General features: G+C 34.9%; 1 protein-coding gene across 1 annotated transcript in view; it reads right to left on the bottom strand.

The window, feature by feature from the left end:
* Window positions 1-17,814, bottom strand: part of GPR158 (G protein-coupled receptor 158) — a 390,742-nt gene that overhangs the window by 191,103 nt on the left and 181,825 nt on the right. The window lies entirely within an intron of this gene.

The following is a 17,814-nucleotide window of genomic DNA, read 5'->3' as shown; positions in this document are numbered from 1 at the left end:
AAAACAACAAAAGAACAAGACAAACATGAAAAACAAAAACTCAGAGACACAGACAATAATTTAGTGGTTAACAGAGGGTAACGGGGGTGGGGGGTGGGAGATGAGGGTAAGGGGGATCAAATATGTGGTGATGGAAGAAGAACTGACTCTGGGTGGTGAACACACAATGGGATTTATAGATGATATAATACAGAATTGTTCACTTGAAATCTATGTAATTTTACTAATTGCCACCCCAATAAATTAAAAAAAATATATATATATATATATGTCTTTCTTGGGGATCCACCAGAAGAAAATCCTGGAACAAGGATTTGAATTACAAATAGTTTATTTAGGAGATAATTTCATGAAAATGGAGAAAATGAATACTGGAGACAGTTTAAGAAGACAGAATCAAATATATGATGCTTCATCAAGAGAGTTGCCATCTGGTAACTGGAACTTAATTCCTTGAGGGAATTCTGGAAGCCACCATAGAATAAGAGCTAAGCTACCTGAACCTCAGCTCAGAGCTACCCTACCTGAGTGTGGTTAAAGGTTGCTCTCAAGGACATTAAATCTCTGGCACTTGACTTTCCATAATTAAGTCAACAGAACAGTCCTCAGGCAACTGGAAATCCAGCCTAAGCATTATAATCAATAGTAAGACCTGAAGGAATATGGTTGGGGCATTAGCACATATGCAAAGAACACACCATGCAAACATAGCAAAGAAAGCTTGTATAACTATACTAATATCAGACAAAATAGATTTTAAGGCAAGAAGCATTACCAGAGACAAAAAGGGACTTTCATAATAATAGAGACATCAATCTCCCAGGAATATATCACAATCCAAAATTATCTATATCTTAAAACATAGCTCCAAAATATATAAAGTAATAAATGAAAGATGTATCAAGGACCACTTGATACACAAAAAGCCTACCTTATTGAGGGAAATTTAAAACAATATAAATAAATGGAAGGATACACCCATGTTCATGGATGGAAAGACGATTGTCAAGTTGTCCAATCTCCAAAAATTCATCTATGGTTACAATGCACTGCCAAACTGACAATCTGATTCCAAATTTTATATGGAAATGCAAAGGGCCGAGAATAGCAAAGAACTTGAAGAACGACAAAACTCAAGGAATTGCTCTATAGGCCATCAAGACTCTTGTAAAGCAAGGATAGTTATAACAATGTGGCATTAGCACAAGTCAAGAAAAATTGTACAATGATCCAAAATAGTAAGTATAGAAAAAAACTCAAGAATGTGTGGATCTGTAATGCAGAGCAAAAAGAAAATGACAGTCTTTTCAATAAATAATGCTAGGTCCCTTGGATATTCATATGGAAAAATAGGACATTTTTTCCTACTTCCCAGCATATGTAAAGTTAAATTCTGGCTTGATTGTAGATCTAAAATATATAACATAAGACAAACTTCTTGAATATAGCATAGACGAGTATCTTCATTATTTGGCAGTAGTATTACATATAAAGATTAAAAACCACTTTTGATCAATAGATACAATTTATAAAGTAAAAAGTCAAGTTGCCAAAAGGAGCAAGTATTTGAACATATACATTAAAAAAAGAGGTGTTCGTATCTAGAATATAAAACAACTCTTAAATATACATAAGAAAAGACATCTCAATGTAAAATTGAACAAAAGTTTAAATAGAATGTCACAATGGTTAATGAATATATAAAAAGTTTCCAACCTCATAAGTCATTAGAGAAAAGCAAATTTAAAATAACCAATACATATCCACCGAAATGGCTAAAACTTAAAAATCTAACAATCTAAGTGTTAATGAGGATATGGAATAAATAGAATGCTCGTATAGTACTGTCAGACATATAAATCTATACAATTTCTCTGGAAACAAATTTCACATTACTTACTTTATTTGAAAATAACACGTCCCATTATCCAGCTATTTCAATCTTAGGTACATACCAGTGGAAAGACATGCAAACATGCTTCAATAGTAGCTGCACTGTTTGTAATAGTCCTAAACTGTTAAAAAGCCAAGTATTTATCTAAAGTAGAACAGGGAAATAGATTATGTTCTATTTATATAATAGAATCCTATAAAACAATGAAAATAAACTAATGCTATATGCAACAATGTAGAGAAATCCCTCAATGTTGAGCAAAATAAGTAATATATGTTGCATTATTCTATTGATATAATGTTCAAAAACAGGAAAATGCAATGTTTAGTCTTAGAAATCAGGGTATTTGTTAATTTGGGGCAATAGGGAAGAGGAGGTGATGGATAGGGACACAAGAGGTCTTCTGGAGTGCTGGTATTTTTCTCTCAAACTGAGTGGCAGTTACACAGGTGTGTTCTCCTTGTGACAATTCATTGTGCTGTATACTCATGAGTCTGTACTTTTATGCAATGTTTTTATGTCAATAAAAGTATAAAATTAATATGCCACATTTCTTCCTCCTGCCAAAAAAATCTTTTAGTTCTCCTTTCTTTCACCTACCATAGAAATCCTACTTTTTATTATTCTGATTTATTTGAAAGAATCATTCCATTTTTCCTGCTAGAGAATGGATATGCTGATTTTGAAGGAGAAAGCCTCCAGACATTAAAAGTAATTATATAAAAAATTATGTAAAACTCATAATGTGTTTGCATGCACTCAGTACTTGGCTGCCTCTCAAGTATTTAAAATCTGAATGTACATTTGTATTTCCCCAGTGAAATTTTAGAGTTTTCAGTAGTAATTAGCAAATCAGCTGAAGAATAAAGGGCATAGAGCTAAACCAAAAGCCAGGAACTACACTGCCTGTTAAATGCTAACTCAAAACTAAATGCTATATTCTCAAGTGGCACTGAGCCCTTCTTTTATTATGGGGAAAATAAAATATTTATCACTCACAAAGAAAATCATTTTAATTGGTATAATTGGTATCATTCTCAGCTGAAAAATGTGCAAGATTTTGAAAACAATTCATTTTATTCTAAAACAATTTCAAGATGCATAAATGTCCTTAGTTCATCATTGAACCACAAAAAATGTTTTGTTTGTTTGTTTTTAATGACAAATATTGAGAAAATATGTAACATAAAAAAGGTTTTCAAGTACTTTAGGAATATACATTTTTTTACATAGACAGTTAAATACTGGTTGTAAGTCTTTATCATTAGAAGATACCCCTCTAAATAATCTCTATGGCTAACATTTGAAGTCCTGCACACATATTTTAAAGTCACAGATCTTCGGTATGCTTTGCCTTACCTGCTTCTCACCTATTTCTGACCAACAAAAGACATTTGGATGGAAATATAAAGTAGCTATGCCATTTTAGCATTCCTGATATCTGTGAGTGGGAATATCAACTATAATTGATATGCACCCCAGAGGATAGATTTTTAAAAACAGAACAAAAAATTATCCAATATAAACACATAAAATTCAGAGAAGAAAGATATTCAGGAACACTGAGAAACTCTCAAAAGCACCATTTTGACTACAGAATCAGGAAAAAAATCAATTTAAGAAAGAAAATGGGTAATAAGCATTAGTACTAAGAGTTTAAAAATCTTAAGTTACCCTCATTTCCTCTTTGAGGAGTCTGCAATGACCAACCAGATCATAGAAGGCATATGTATGGATTTCACCAACAAATTTTCCATGATTTTTATTTAAAATGTTTTAAATTCATGGAGAAATGGAAAAAAAAGGCTTGAAGATATTATTGAATAATAATTTTTTAAAAAGGGGCTCTGATTAATACAGGGAAATTTATGGTAGTACATTTCAAGAATGCTCCCAGCACAGCTTTCTTTAATGTGTTTAACAATGGTTTGTATAAAGCACTGAGAGGAGGATATTGGAGAATAAGTGGTCAAGAGCACGGACTTTGGAATGAGATATACATGGTGTGATAAAAAAAATACGGTAAATGTTTAAATAAAAAAATATATTATAGTAAAAGAAACATTGCCATTAATCCCCCTCAAAATACTCCCCCTCACTTCGAACACACTTATCCCATCCTTCCTGTCATTTTCTGAAACAGTTTTGGAAGTCCTCTTTCCTGAGTGTCTTTAGTTGTGCTGTCGTGGCTGCCTCAATGTCCTGAATCAATTCAAAACATTTACCTCTCAGTCATTTTGACTTTGGGAAAGAGCCAGAAGTCACACGGTGCCAGATCCAGTGAATAAGCTGAATGAGGACACACTGTGATGTTTTTATTTGACAGAAATTGCCATATACCAGAAGCAATGTGTGACACAGAGCCTTTTCATTGTGATCACAAAATACAGTGAATGCTTCTGCTGAATGCCATTCAACAGAAAGGCAGGGATCTTCAATACAGGGAGTGGCCCATGGAACATTAGTAACAATGGATGACAAGTTGCAACTTGTTCATTGCAGTCAGTCAGGTGTGAGCTACGGTTGAGAGAAGGTGTGTTTTAAAGTGTGCCGTAAATCACCCTCCATCATGATAACTCACCGTGTCACACATCCTTCTGGTATATGGCAATTTCTGTCAAATAAAAATATCCACCTTATTGACCAGATCAGGCACCATACAATCTGGCTCTTCCCCAAAGTCAAAGAAAAAAAACAAGGACGTCAAGGCAGGTACGACAGCACAACTAAAGACACTCATGAAAGAAAACTTCCAGAACTGCTTCAGAAAGTGGCAAGAACAATGGGATAAGTGTGTTCAAAATAAGGGGTAGTATTTTAAGAGGGATTAATGGCAATGTGTCTTTTACTTACTTAAATATTCACTGTATTGTTTGATCACAACTTGCACTTTAGTTGAAGTCCCAGATTCACTACTTAATAGCACTGGACCTTGAGGCAAATTAGTTAATCTCTTTATATCTTATTATCCTTACTTACAAAATGGGATTAATACTTTCTATTTTATAGAATTGATTATTTCATTTTACAAATGCTTATATGGTATTTACTATATGGCATTTATTATGTGGCATTGTTTTTAAACATTTTACAAATATTAATTCATTTAATCCTCATAGCAACCCAGTAAGCTAGATGTGATTATCATCATCTGCATTTTATAGATGAGCAGATTAAGGCAAAAAGGTTAAATAACTTGTCTTGGTCACACTTCTAACAAGTGGCCGAGTGTAGTTTAGATTAGATAAACAGAATGCCCAGTTATACTCATTAAATGTTAGTACATTTATTATCACCATTGGAGTGATACCAAATATATCAAATGATGAAAGCTGAAATTGAAAAAATGATTGGTTAATTCGAACAAAATAAAATTTAACACAAAAATAAGATTGGATTCACAAAAAGCAGCCACATAAGTTGCCAAATTATGATATGGCTGCCCCCAAAATAATAGAACAACATTTTGCTGCATTAATGGTAGTAAGATAATCTAGAATAATTATTCACAGATTATTAGTTTCATATTTAAAACCTCAGGTTAAACAGACTACAGTCAAATTGAAGAGACACAAAAAGGAATGATGCTCCTCTTCCCAAAACCTCTACAATTCAACTATATGTTGTATATAAGAGACACACTTTGGATTCAAACACAGAGGTTGAAACCAAAAGGACAGAAAAAAATATAGCATAAAACCAGTAAGCAAAAGGGAACTGGTGTGGTTATACTAATATCAGATACTACATAATTTAAAACAAGAGTTGGTTCTACAGATAAAGAAGGACAATTTATAAAGATAAATATGTCAATCAATAGAGAAAAAAAACAATTATCAATATATATGCACATAAAAACAGGGTCCCAAAATACATGTAGCAAAAACTGACAAAATTGAAGGAAAAAATAAAAAATTCAAAAACTCTAGGAGACTTCAACACACCACTTTCAATAATGAATAGCAAAATAGATAGAAGATCAACAGGAAAATAAAAGACTTGACCAACATTAAAACCAATCTGATCCAGCAGACATCTAGAAAACATTCCATCCAACAGTAGCAGAATACACATTCTTCTCAAGTGCACATGAAACATTCTCCAGGATAAACCTTGTATTAGGCCATAAAATAAGTCTCAATAAATTTAAAAGGACTGAAATTATATAAAATATGTTCTCTGATCAACATGGGATGAAACAGAAAATCAGTAACACAAAAAAAAGTGAATAATCTCAAATGAGTAGGAATTAAACAACACACTGTAATTAAACAATGAATGAAAGAAAACATCATAAAGTAGATATGTTGAGATAAATGAAAATGAAAATATAACATACCAAAACTTAGAGGATATTCCTAGGGCAGTGTATTGAAGAAAATTTATAACTGTAAATGGCTATATTAAAAATGAAAATTTCTAATTGATAACCTAAGTCTTTAAATTAAGAAGGTAAAAAAGAAGAGGAAATTAAACACAAAACAATCAGAAAGAAGAAAATAATAAATACTAGAGTGAGAATAAAACAGAATTTTTTGAATAAAAATATATCAATGAAAGTAAATATTAGTTCTTTGACAAGATCAACAAAACTGATGGACCATTAGCTAGACTGATCAAGAAATAAAAAGACTAAAACTAGTAAAATCAAAAATTAAAGAGTTACTACCAACGTTACAGAAGTAAAAAGGATTATAAGGGAATACTATGAACAAGTGAACACTAACAAATTAGAACGCCTAGACGAAATGGAAAAATTCCTAGAAAGCTATGAACTGTCTTTGACTAAAAAAGAAATAGAAAATCTACATAGATCAATAACAAAAAAAGAGATTGAATTAATAATAAAAAATTAAAAGCCACAAGCCAAGCTGGCTTTACTGGTAAATTTTACTAAATCTTTAAAGAAGAATGAACACCAATCCCTCAGAAACTGCTCTAACCATAGAAGAGGAGAGAATACTTCCAAATTCATTTAATGAAGCCAGTATTATCCTGATACCAAAATCAAAGACAACACAAGGAAATAAAACATATAACAATATCTCTTAGTATACAGACACTACGATCCAGAAAATACTACCAAATTAAATCCAGCAACATACAAAAAGGGATATACACTATGATGATGTGTGATTTTTAAAAGGAACACAACGTTGGTTCAACTTATGAAAATCAATGTAATGTACTGCATTAATAGAATAAAGACAAAGATCATATGTTCATATCAATAAACATAGAAAAAACATTTGTCCAAATGAAATGTGATAAAACAATAAACAAACTAGGAATAGCAACTCCCTCAACTTGATAAAGGGTAGCTATGAAAAACCCACATCAAGCTTACTTGTGCAAGACTGAAAGTTTTCTGCTTAGATCAACAACACACCACTTGCATTCAACACTGTACTAGAAGTTCTTGCCAGGGTGATTAGGTGAAAACAAAACAAAGCTATCCACATTGAAAAGGAATAAGTCAAACTATCTTGATTCTCAGCAGACATCATCTTGTATATTAAAATCCTAGACAAACAAACAACTATTTGAACTAATAAATTCAGCAAGAATACAAAATTATAAGAAAAAATCCATTTATAATAGTATCAAAAAGAATAAAATACTTAGGAACAAATATAACAAAAGAAGTGCAAAATTTATACTCTGAAAACCAAAAATCATGTTGAAAAAAAAATTAAAGACCTAAATAGAAGGAAAGACATTCTGTATTCATATTTTGAAATACTTAATATTGGCAAGATGCCAATATCACTCAAATTGATCTACAGAGTGAATACAATCCCTCCCAAAATCCCAGCTCCCTTTTTGTTCAGAACTGACAAGCTGATCCTAAAATTATAGAAAAATTCAAGAGTGCCAGAATAGCCAAAAAAATCTTGAGAAAGAAAAAATTTGGAGGACCCACACTTCCTGATTTCAAACTTACTACAACAGCTACAGTAATCAAGTGTGATGGTGTAATAGTGTCATGTGGATAGACATATTGATCAATGGAATAGAACTGAAGAGTCAAAAAATAAACCATTACATTTATAGTCAACTAATTTTTTATTAGGATGCCAATGTAATTCAATGGGGGGAAGGTCTTTTCAATAAATGATGCTGTGATAACTGAATATTCACATGCAAAAGAACAAAGTTACATTCCTACCTCACATCATATACAATAATTAACTCAAAATGAATCAACGACCTGAATGTAAAAGATAAAACTATGAAAATCTTGGAGAAGGTCCAATGGCAGATTAGGTAAACAATATGCCTGCTGCCTGCCAGGATCATATCAAAATTATAAACAAATTATAGAACAGTCAACTTCAAAAACCACCTGAATATTCACTGAACAGAACCCCTATATAAAGATATAAAGAAGAGGCCGTGTCAAGACTGGTAGGAGGCTGACCCCAAGATGTGAGGCAGGCTGAACCCAAACCCACAGATGGTGGTCGAATACAGGGAGGGACACCTCAGTGGCAGAGGTCCCCCTTGGAGAGACAGGGGTCCCAGTCCCAGGCCAGACTCCCCAGTCCAGGTGTACTGTGTTGGGAAGGTGAGTTCCCACAACATCTGGAAATGCAAATCAGTGAGGACTCGTTATCCCCATCCTGATGAGATGGAAGGCAGCCGGAAACCCAGGTGCCCTCTTAGACAGCCTGCACATAGACTCGTTCATTTGCAAACACTCACCTGGTCTCTGGTGGTGGGGAGGCAACTCAAGAAGCACCAGAGACATACACAGAAAGTCTGAGTTGTGTGGCTTCAGGATGGGGGCTAGAGGGACAGCCGCCATTACCCCTTTGTGGAGTGTGACTCATGTGTGGCCTACAGGAGGGCACCATCTTTTCTAGGTCGAACTCTCCCACAAAGGGCCAAATCTGAGACCACATTGGTCTGGTAAAATCCATGTATGCATGCAACCTTAGTGATGCCCTGCATCCCCATCTCATACAGCTAGTACTGCATCTTCTGGAGCACTCCTGAATACTGAGCATCCAACCCCATCCCCAAGCTGTGAAAGACTTTTACAGCAGTAGAAAGACTGTGACAGCCTGGGAATCTTTTGGTGTGGGGCAGTGACCCAAAACCTGTGCAGCACTTCTCTTGGGCAGCTCATAAGGACCTGTGGGCCTGAGGCAAGCTATGGCTGGCAGCAGTGTTTTCAGGATGTTTTTGCAAAGTAATGGGCCTAGCACAGGTGCAAAAACTGAAACTGCATTAACTTTGTAAAAAAAACAATGGCCCTGCTTCATGACTCCCTGAGACCCCATCCCACCCACCTAGAGCTACATTGCAAGAGGCACTCACAGTGTGTGGGTAGCTGGCCCGCCCCCTAAGCTGTGGCAGCCTTTTACAGCAGTGGAGGGCCCAAGGCAGCCTGGTGAGCTTTAGGTGGTGGGCAGTGACCCAAAACATGTGCTGCAGCTTCTCAGGGGCATTACTCAGGGATTTGTGAGCTCGAGGCAAGTAGTGGATGGCTGTGGTGTTCTAAGGGTGCTTTGCGAAGTGGTCACAGGCAGGGTACTGGAGGAAAAATCAAAGCTGCATTAACTTTGTAAAAACCACCGACTACATCTCATGACACCCTGGGACCCCACCCTACCCAGCTAGTGCTGCATTGCTGCGGGCACAATCAACACCAGATTAAGCAGTCCAGGATGCACGCCTAAGGAGGTTCTTTCAATGGCTGAGCCTTATGGGCAGCTGGCAGCTGGCAAAAGGCCAAGAGGCCCCTGGACCATTTGCAAAGCTGCCTCAGGCCCAATACTGGTGGCAGCCAGGCTCAGTTCATATGGAGGCCACCCTCACAGACCTCCAACTCCATCATAGGCAGGCACAAACACACAGCAGTAGTAGTTTTGTGGCTCCTACCAGGTAGCCACAGACTAATAATAGGCAAGGCTGAAATTGGCCTTCATGGGAGCCCCTCCCAAGAGACACCAGAAACAACACACCCAGAGGCCAACTTCAGACCACACTAGAGCACTACCTGGTTAGCCCCAAAAGCATCACACCCAAAAGGGGGTCTCAACAGGAAGAAGAACCAACAGGGCCAAATCCACCTCTGAGAGGTCAGCCCCCATACAGCAACTCATACACGGTAGGCATAGCCAATCCTCACAGCCAGTTAGACTGGGAGTCCACCCTACCCACTGATACACCAAAAGAAATTAAGGATCAACTACAACAGATGAATATATGCAGCACATTCAAGGGCTGCTACTCCTGGAACACACACACAGGTGACCAGGGACACTGCACCACTGGACCACACAGGACATGTACTACATAGAGCCACAGGGCAGAGAGACATAGGAGATCTACCTAATCTGTAGAAGCAAACACAGAGAGGCAGCCAGAATGAGGAAACAAAGAAACATGTCCCAAATAAAAGAACAGGAAAAACCTCCAAAAATAGAACTAAATGAAATGGAGGCAAGCATCCTACTAGAGACAGAATTTAAAACACTGGTTACAAGAACGCTTAAGGACTTACTGAGAATTTCAACAAAGAGATAGTAAGCATTGAAAAGGACATAGAAAACATTAAAAAGACCCAGTCAGAAATGAAGAATACAATAACTGAAATGAAGAATACACTACAAGGACTCAACAGCAGATTATATGAGGCAGAGGACTGAAGTAGCAATTTAGAAAACAAGGTAGCAGAAAACACCCAATCGGAACAACAAAAAGAAAAAAGAATAAAAAGCAGTGAAGATAGTCTAAGGGACCTCTGGGAAAACATTAAGTGTAACAATATTTACATTATAGGAGTACCAAAAGGAGAAGAGAGGAAGCAAGGGATCAAGAACTTATTTGAAGAAATATGACTGAAAACTCCCCTAACTGGTAAAGGAAATAGACATACAAGCCCAGGAAGTGCAAAGAGTGCCAAACAAGATGAACCCAAACAGGCCCACACCAAAACACATAATTAAAATGGCAAAGGTTAAAGACAAAGACAGAATCCTATAAGAAGCAAGAGGAAGACAACTAGTTACTTACAAAGGAGCTCCAATAAGACTATCAGCTGATTTCTTAACAGAAACTTTGCAGGCCAGTAGGGAGTGCCAGGAAATATTCAAAGTAATGAACAGGAAGGGCCTACAACCAAGACTGCCAAGCAAGGTTATCATTTAAAATTGAAGGAGCAATAAAGAGCTTCCCAGACAAGAAAATTCTAAAAAAAAACTTTGTTACCACCAAACCAGTATTACAAGAAATGTTAAAAAGATTTCTTTGAGCAGAAGAAAGGAGAAAACAAACAAAGATCAGAAATATGAATAATAAAATGGCAATAACTATGTATCTATGAATAATCCATTTAAATGTAAATGTATTAAATGCTTCAATCAAAAGATATGGGGTAGCTAAATGGATAAGAAAAGGAGACCCATGCATATGCTGTGTTCAGGAGACACACCTTAGATGGAAAGTAAAGAGATGGAAAAAAGATATTTCACTCAAATGGAAATGACAAAAGAGCTGAGATAGCAATACATACATCAAACAATATAGACTTTAAAACAGAGACTATAATAAGACACAAAAAAGGACATTACATAATAATAAAGGGATCAACCCAACAAGAGCACATCAGCCTAGTAAACATTAATCACCCACACTAGGAGCACCTAAATATATAAAGCAAATATTGACCTATATAAAGGCAGAGATCAGCACTAACACAATCATACTAAGGGACATTAACACACCACTAACATCAATGGAAAGATCTTCCAGACAGAAAATCAACAAGGAAACACCAGCCTTAAATGACACACTAGACTAGATGGGTTTTATTGATATTTTAAAAATATTTCACCCAAAGCAGCAGAATATACATTCGTTTCAAGTACACATGAAACACTTCCCAAAATAGACCAAGTTGGGTCACAAAATAAGTCTTAATAAATTTAAGATTAAAATAATATCAAGCATCTTCTCTGACCACAATGATATGAAACTGGAAATCAATTACAAGAAAAAAGTGAAAAACACACAAAAAAACATGGAGGCTAAATAACATGCTACTAAATAATAAATGGGTAAACAACGAGATCAAGGAAGAAATCAAAGGACACCTTGAGACAAATGAAAATAAAAACACAACAACCCAAGATCTATGGGACACAGCAAAAGCAGTCCTCAGAGGAAAATTCATAGCAATGCAGACCAACCTCAAGAAACAAGAAAAATTTCAAATGAACAGTCTAACTTTATACCTAAGGGAACTGAAAAAAAGAACAGCAAACAAAGCCCAGAGTGAGTACAAGGAAGGAAATAACAAAGATCAGAGCAGAAATAAATGAAACAAAGACTAAAAAATAATAATAATACAAAAGATCAATGAAACCAAGAATTGGATTTTTGAAAAGATAAACAAAATTAACAAATGTTTAACTAGACTCCTCAAGAAAAAAAGAGACTGACCTAAATAAATAAAATCAGAAATGAAAGAGGAGCAGTGACGACACCACAAAAATTTCAAAACTAAAAAGTTTAAGAAGGTACTATGAGCAACAATATGCCAACAAATTGGACAATCTGGATGAAACTGACAAATCCTGAGAAGCATACAATCTTCCAATGCTGAATCAAGAAGAAACAGAAAATCCAAACAGACTGATTACTACCAGTGAAACTGAATCAGTAATCAAAAGCTCCCAACAAACAAAAGTCCTGGACCAGATAGCTTCACGGGTGGATTTTACCAAACATTTAAAAAAGAATTAACAACGATATTCTTCAAACTATTCCAACAAATCCAGAAAGAGGGAAGACTCCCAAGCTCATTTTACAAGTCCACCATTACCCTAATTCCAAACCAGACAAAGACATCACAAAAAAAAAACAAAAGAAAAAAAAAAAAACTATAAGCCTACATATCCCTAATGAACATAGAAGCAAAAATCCCCAACAAAATATTAGCAAACCGAATTCAGTAATACATTAAAAAGATCATGCAACACGATCAAGTGGAATTCATTCCTGGTATGCAAGGTTGGTTTAATATCTGCAAATCAATTACTGCAATACACCATATAAACTAAATGAAAAATAAAAATCATATGGTTATATCAATAAATGCAGAAAAAGCATTTGACAAAATCCAGCACCCATTTATGATAAAAACTCTCAGCAATAGGAGAATAGAGGGAACATATCTCAACATAATAAAGGCCATATATGACAAACGCACAGCTAATATCATGCTCCATGAGTAAAAACTAAAAGCATTCCCCTTAAAACCAGGAACAAGACAAGGATGCCCACTTTCATCACTTTTATTCAACATAATACTGGAAGTTCTAGTGACAGCAATCAGACAAGCAAACAAAAGAGAAAGAAAAAAGACATCCAAATGAAAAAGAAAGAAGTAAAACTGTCCTTATTTGCAGATGACATAATACTATACAGAGAGAACACCATGATTCCACCAAAAAACTAACAGAATTGATAAATGAATTAAGTAATGTAGCAGGACACAAAATTAATATTCAGAAATTAGTTGTATTTTTATACACCAATAACAAACTAGCAGAAAGAGAAATTAAAAAACAATCCCATGTACAATTGCATTAAAAAATGAAACACTTAGGAATAAATTTTAACCGAGTATGTAAAAGACCTGTACTCAGAAAATTGTAAGACATTGAAGAGAGAAACTAAAGAAGATACAAACACAAGTGATTGGAAACATGTACCATGCTCATTGATAGAAAGAATTAATGTAGTTAAAATGTCCATACTACCCAAAGCAATCTATAGATTCAATGCAATCCCTATCCAAAATACCAATGGCATTTGTTACAGAACTAGAACAAGTGATCCTAAAATTTATATGCAACCATAAAAATAAAAAAATAAAAACAAACAAAACAAAAAAATATCCATGGCAATCCTCAGAAAGAAGAATAAAGCTGGAGGCATCACAGTACCAGATATCAAATTATATGACAAGACCATAGTAATCAAAACTGCATGGTATTTGCATAAAAACAGACGCAATGGAACAGAATAGAGAGCCCAGAAATCAATCCATGCCCATATGGTCATTTAATCTATGACAAAGGAAGCAAGAATTTATATAGGTGTAAATAAATGGTGCTGGGAAAACTGGACAGATACAGGCAAAGAAATGAAACTGAACAACCTTTTTACTCCATATACAAGAATAAACTCAAAATGGATTAAAGACTTCAATTTAAGATACGAAACCATAAAACTCCTAGAAGCAAAGATAGGAAGCAAACTCTCAGACATTACCCTTAGTAACATTTTTACCGATATATCTCCTTAGACAAGGGAAACCAAAGAATAAATAAACAAATGGGACTACATCAAACTAAAAAATTTTTACACAGCAAATGAAACCATCAACAACAAAAAGAGACATCCTACTGAATGGGAGAAGATATTTGCCAATGATACATCTGATAAGCGGTTAATATCCAAAATGTATTTAAGTACTTGTACAACTCAACACACAACACACACACACACACACACACACACACACACACACACGAAAATAATCCAATTAAAAAATAAAAAATGGACAAAGAACCTGAATAGGCATTTCTCCAAAGAGGAGATAAGGACATGTGAAAAGATGCTCAACATCACTAATCATCAGAGAAATGCAAATAAAAACCAAAATGAGATACCACCTCACTTCTGTCAAATGACTATCATCAATAAAACAACAAACAACAAGTGCTGGCCAGGATGTGGAGAAAAGGGAACCCTTGTTCACTGTTGGTGGGATTGCAAATTGATGCAGCCACTATGGAAAACAATATGAAGGTTCCTCAAAAAATTAAAAATAGAACTACCATATGACCCAGCAATTCTACTCCTGGGTATTTATCCAAAAAAATCCAAAACACTTATTCCAAAAAATATATGTACCCTTATGTTTACTGCAGTGCTATTCACAATAGCCAAGATATGGAAACAACCAAAATGCCCATCAGTAGATGATTGGATAAAGAAATTGTGGTACATTTATACAATGGAGTATTACTCTCCCATATAAAAGAATGAAATCTTACCATTTGCAACAATATGGATGGTCCTAGAGGATACTATGCTAAGTGAAATAAGTCAGACTGAGAAAGACAAATACCATATGATCTCACTTATGTGTGGAATCTAAAGAACTGAATAAACGAACAAACAAAACAGAAATAGACTCATAGATACAGAGAACAAACTGATAGTTGCTAGATGGGAGAGGGCTGAGGGGAAGGGTGAGAAAGGTGAAGGGATTAGGAAGTACAAATTGATAGTCACAAAATAGTCACAGATATGTGAAATACAGTATGGGGAATATAGTCAATAATGTAAAATCTTTGTATGGTGTCAGATGGGTACTAGACTTACTGGGAGGATCACTTCATAAATTATATAACTGCCTAACCACTGTGCTGTACACCTGAAACTAACATAAAATAATATCGAATATCAACTATAATTTTTAAAATATATATGTAGTCACAGATGCAAAGTACAGCATAGGAAATATATATAGTCAATGGTATTGAAATGGCTATGTATGGTGTCAGAAGGCTAGTAGACTTGTTGGGGTTGTCATTTTGTGAGGTATGTAAATGTTTGATCGTTGTGTTGCTTTGTACACCTGAAACTAATAAAAATTAATAAAACTATAAAAATCATAAAAGAAAATATGGAGTAAATTTTCATATCCTTGGATTTGGAAATCTATGATATGTCAAACCTTTGATATGATACCAAAAACATAAAAAACAAAAGAAAAAATAAATTGGACATTATCAAAATTAAAATATTTTTGTACTTCAAAAATACATCAAGAGAGTGAAAAGACAACTTGCAGAATGGGATTAAATATATGCAAGTAATATGTCTGACAAGGGAATCCAGAATATATAAGAATGCTAAAAACTCAACAATAAAAGAAAATAACCCAAAGAAAAATGGGCAAATAATTTGAGTAGACATTTCTCCAAAGAAGATATATAAAGGGCCAATAAGCAATGAAAAGATGTTCAACATCATTAGTCATTAGGGAATGCAAATCAAAACCACAATGAGATACCATTCACATCCACTAGAATAACTATAATTAAAAAGACAAACAATAACAAATGTTGGTGAGGATGTGGAGAAATTGGAACCCTCATATCTTGCTGGTGGGAATGTAAAAGGGTGCAGTCACTGTGGGGAAAAGTTTGGGGTCCCTCAAAAAAGATAAAAATAGAGTTAACATATGATCCAGCAATTTCACTCCTAGGTATATACCCAAGAGAAATGAACCCACAGACTAGACACAAACATTTATAGCAGCATTATTCATAATAGTCAAAAAGTAAAAAATAACCCAAATGTCCATCATCTGATGAATGGGTAAACAAAATGGGATATGCCTGTAGAGCAGAATATTATCTAGCCATAAATAGGAATGAATTACTGATATATTCTACAACATCAATGGCTTCTAAGTGAATGAAGCCAGACATAAAAGGGCACATATTGCATAATTCCATTTATGTGGAATATCTAGAAAAGGTAAATCCCTAGAGACAGAAAGTAGATTAGTAGTTTCAAAGTCTCAGGAGAGAGGAGAATGGGATATAACTGCTAATAGGTATGAGATTTCCTTTTGTAGTGACAAAAATGCTCCAGAATTAGATAGTAGTGATGGTTTTATAACTTTGTGAATATACTAAAAACCACTGGACTGTACATTTTAGGAAAATGAAAAATAAACTTTAAGGAAAGAAAATAAAAGAATGACCAGGATGACATTATACAAGTTATTATAGATTTGAAGAAACCAGAAATATTTAGTCCAGAGAAAAGTAAAGACTCATTGAAAACATGAACACTGTCTAAAACACTTTAAAGTCAAAAAAATTATTAATATATGCATTGCACAGACACATTAATGTATATTCTAATCATTTCCAAAGATGTTACATAAATGAGCCAAAGATAGCTCCTGTATATTGGCTCTGTGTTGTATTTCTTTACAACAGGCCCACCAATAGCAAAACTCACCAGCACCAAACTCAAACTTTTATACATCCAACTACTTTACATATTGTCCAAATAAGCATATTTTTAGCCATTTAGAGTCTGCTTGCTTTGCATACCCTGCAAAACGGCTCCAAACATGTGCTAGGTTAAGACAAACCCTGGGGCTATAAAAGATCTCAAAGGTCTGCTGCCTTTTGAAACTCTGACCTAGAAACTCCCCATCTTGCTACTGAGTGACATCACCTACACACATGAGCCCTCTCTCCAATTTCTTTCTCTCCCAGGTGTCCTCTTGACTTCGTGAGTCTTTTGAGTGGTGATGCTCCCCGGACTGACTCTGGAAGGTCAGCTGTGAGGTACTTCCCCTCTCATGCAACCTGTCCAAAGAGCCAGCCAAATGTAGCACATTCTGTGTTCCAGACACCTCGTGATCATGTTTTTTCTTTGACCCATCCCTAAATTCTCCAATTCATCACAAAGTGGTTAAATCTTGTGATTGAAACCATATTTGGTCTCAATATAAAAGAACATCTAATAGTAAAAAATGGTCCAATTCAAATATATGGTGCGTTGTTGGTCCGTACAAGTATTCATGTTTTGGTGGGTAACCACTTAACAAAGAAGCACTAAAAAAGAAAGAGCAACTAGATAAATGGTTGAGACTAGAAGAACGTTGGTACAACTCCCAACCTGGTGTTTTAATTCTAGAAAATAATTCATGACCAAAACATTTTACCAGTTTGGATTGGTTATTGGTTATTTCACTAGTATATCCAAATAATTCAATTTAACTATAATCAACAACTTGTTCTCCTAATGGAAAATGAGGAAGTCCTAATATCTGAAAATTTGACAATGATTTTTTTAATTTTTATCAC

The sequence above is a fragment of the Rhinolophus sinicus genome, chromosome 1 (genome assembly GCF_057876585.1).
Source record: "Rhinolophus sinicus isolate RSI-liver-muscle chromosome 1, RSI-T2T, whole genome shotgun sequence".
Classification (NCBI taxonomy): Eukaryota; Metazoa; Chordata; class Mammalia; order Chiroptera; family Rhinolophidae; genus Rhinolophus; species Rhinolophus sinicus.
Note: the sequence above shows the minus strand (reverse complement) of the source record. Positions and strands in the feature narration are given on the sequence as shown.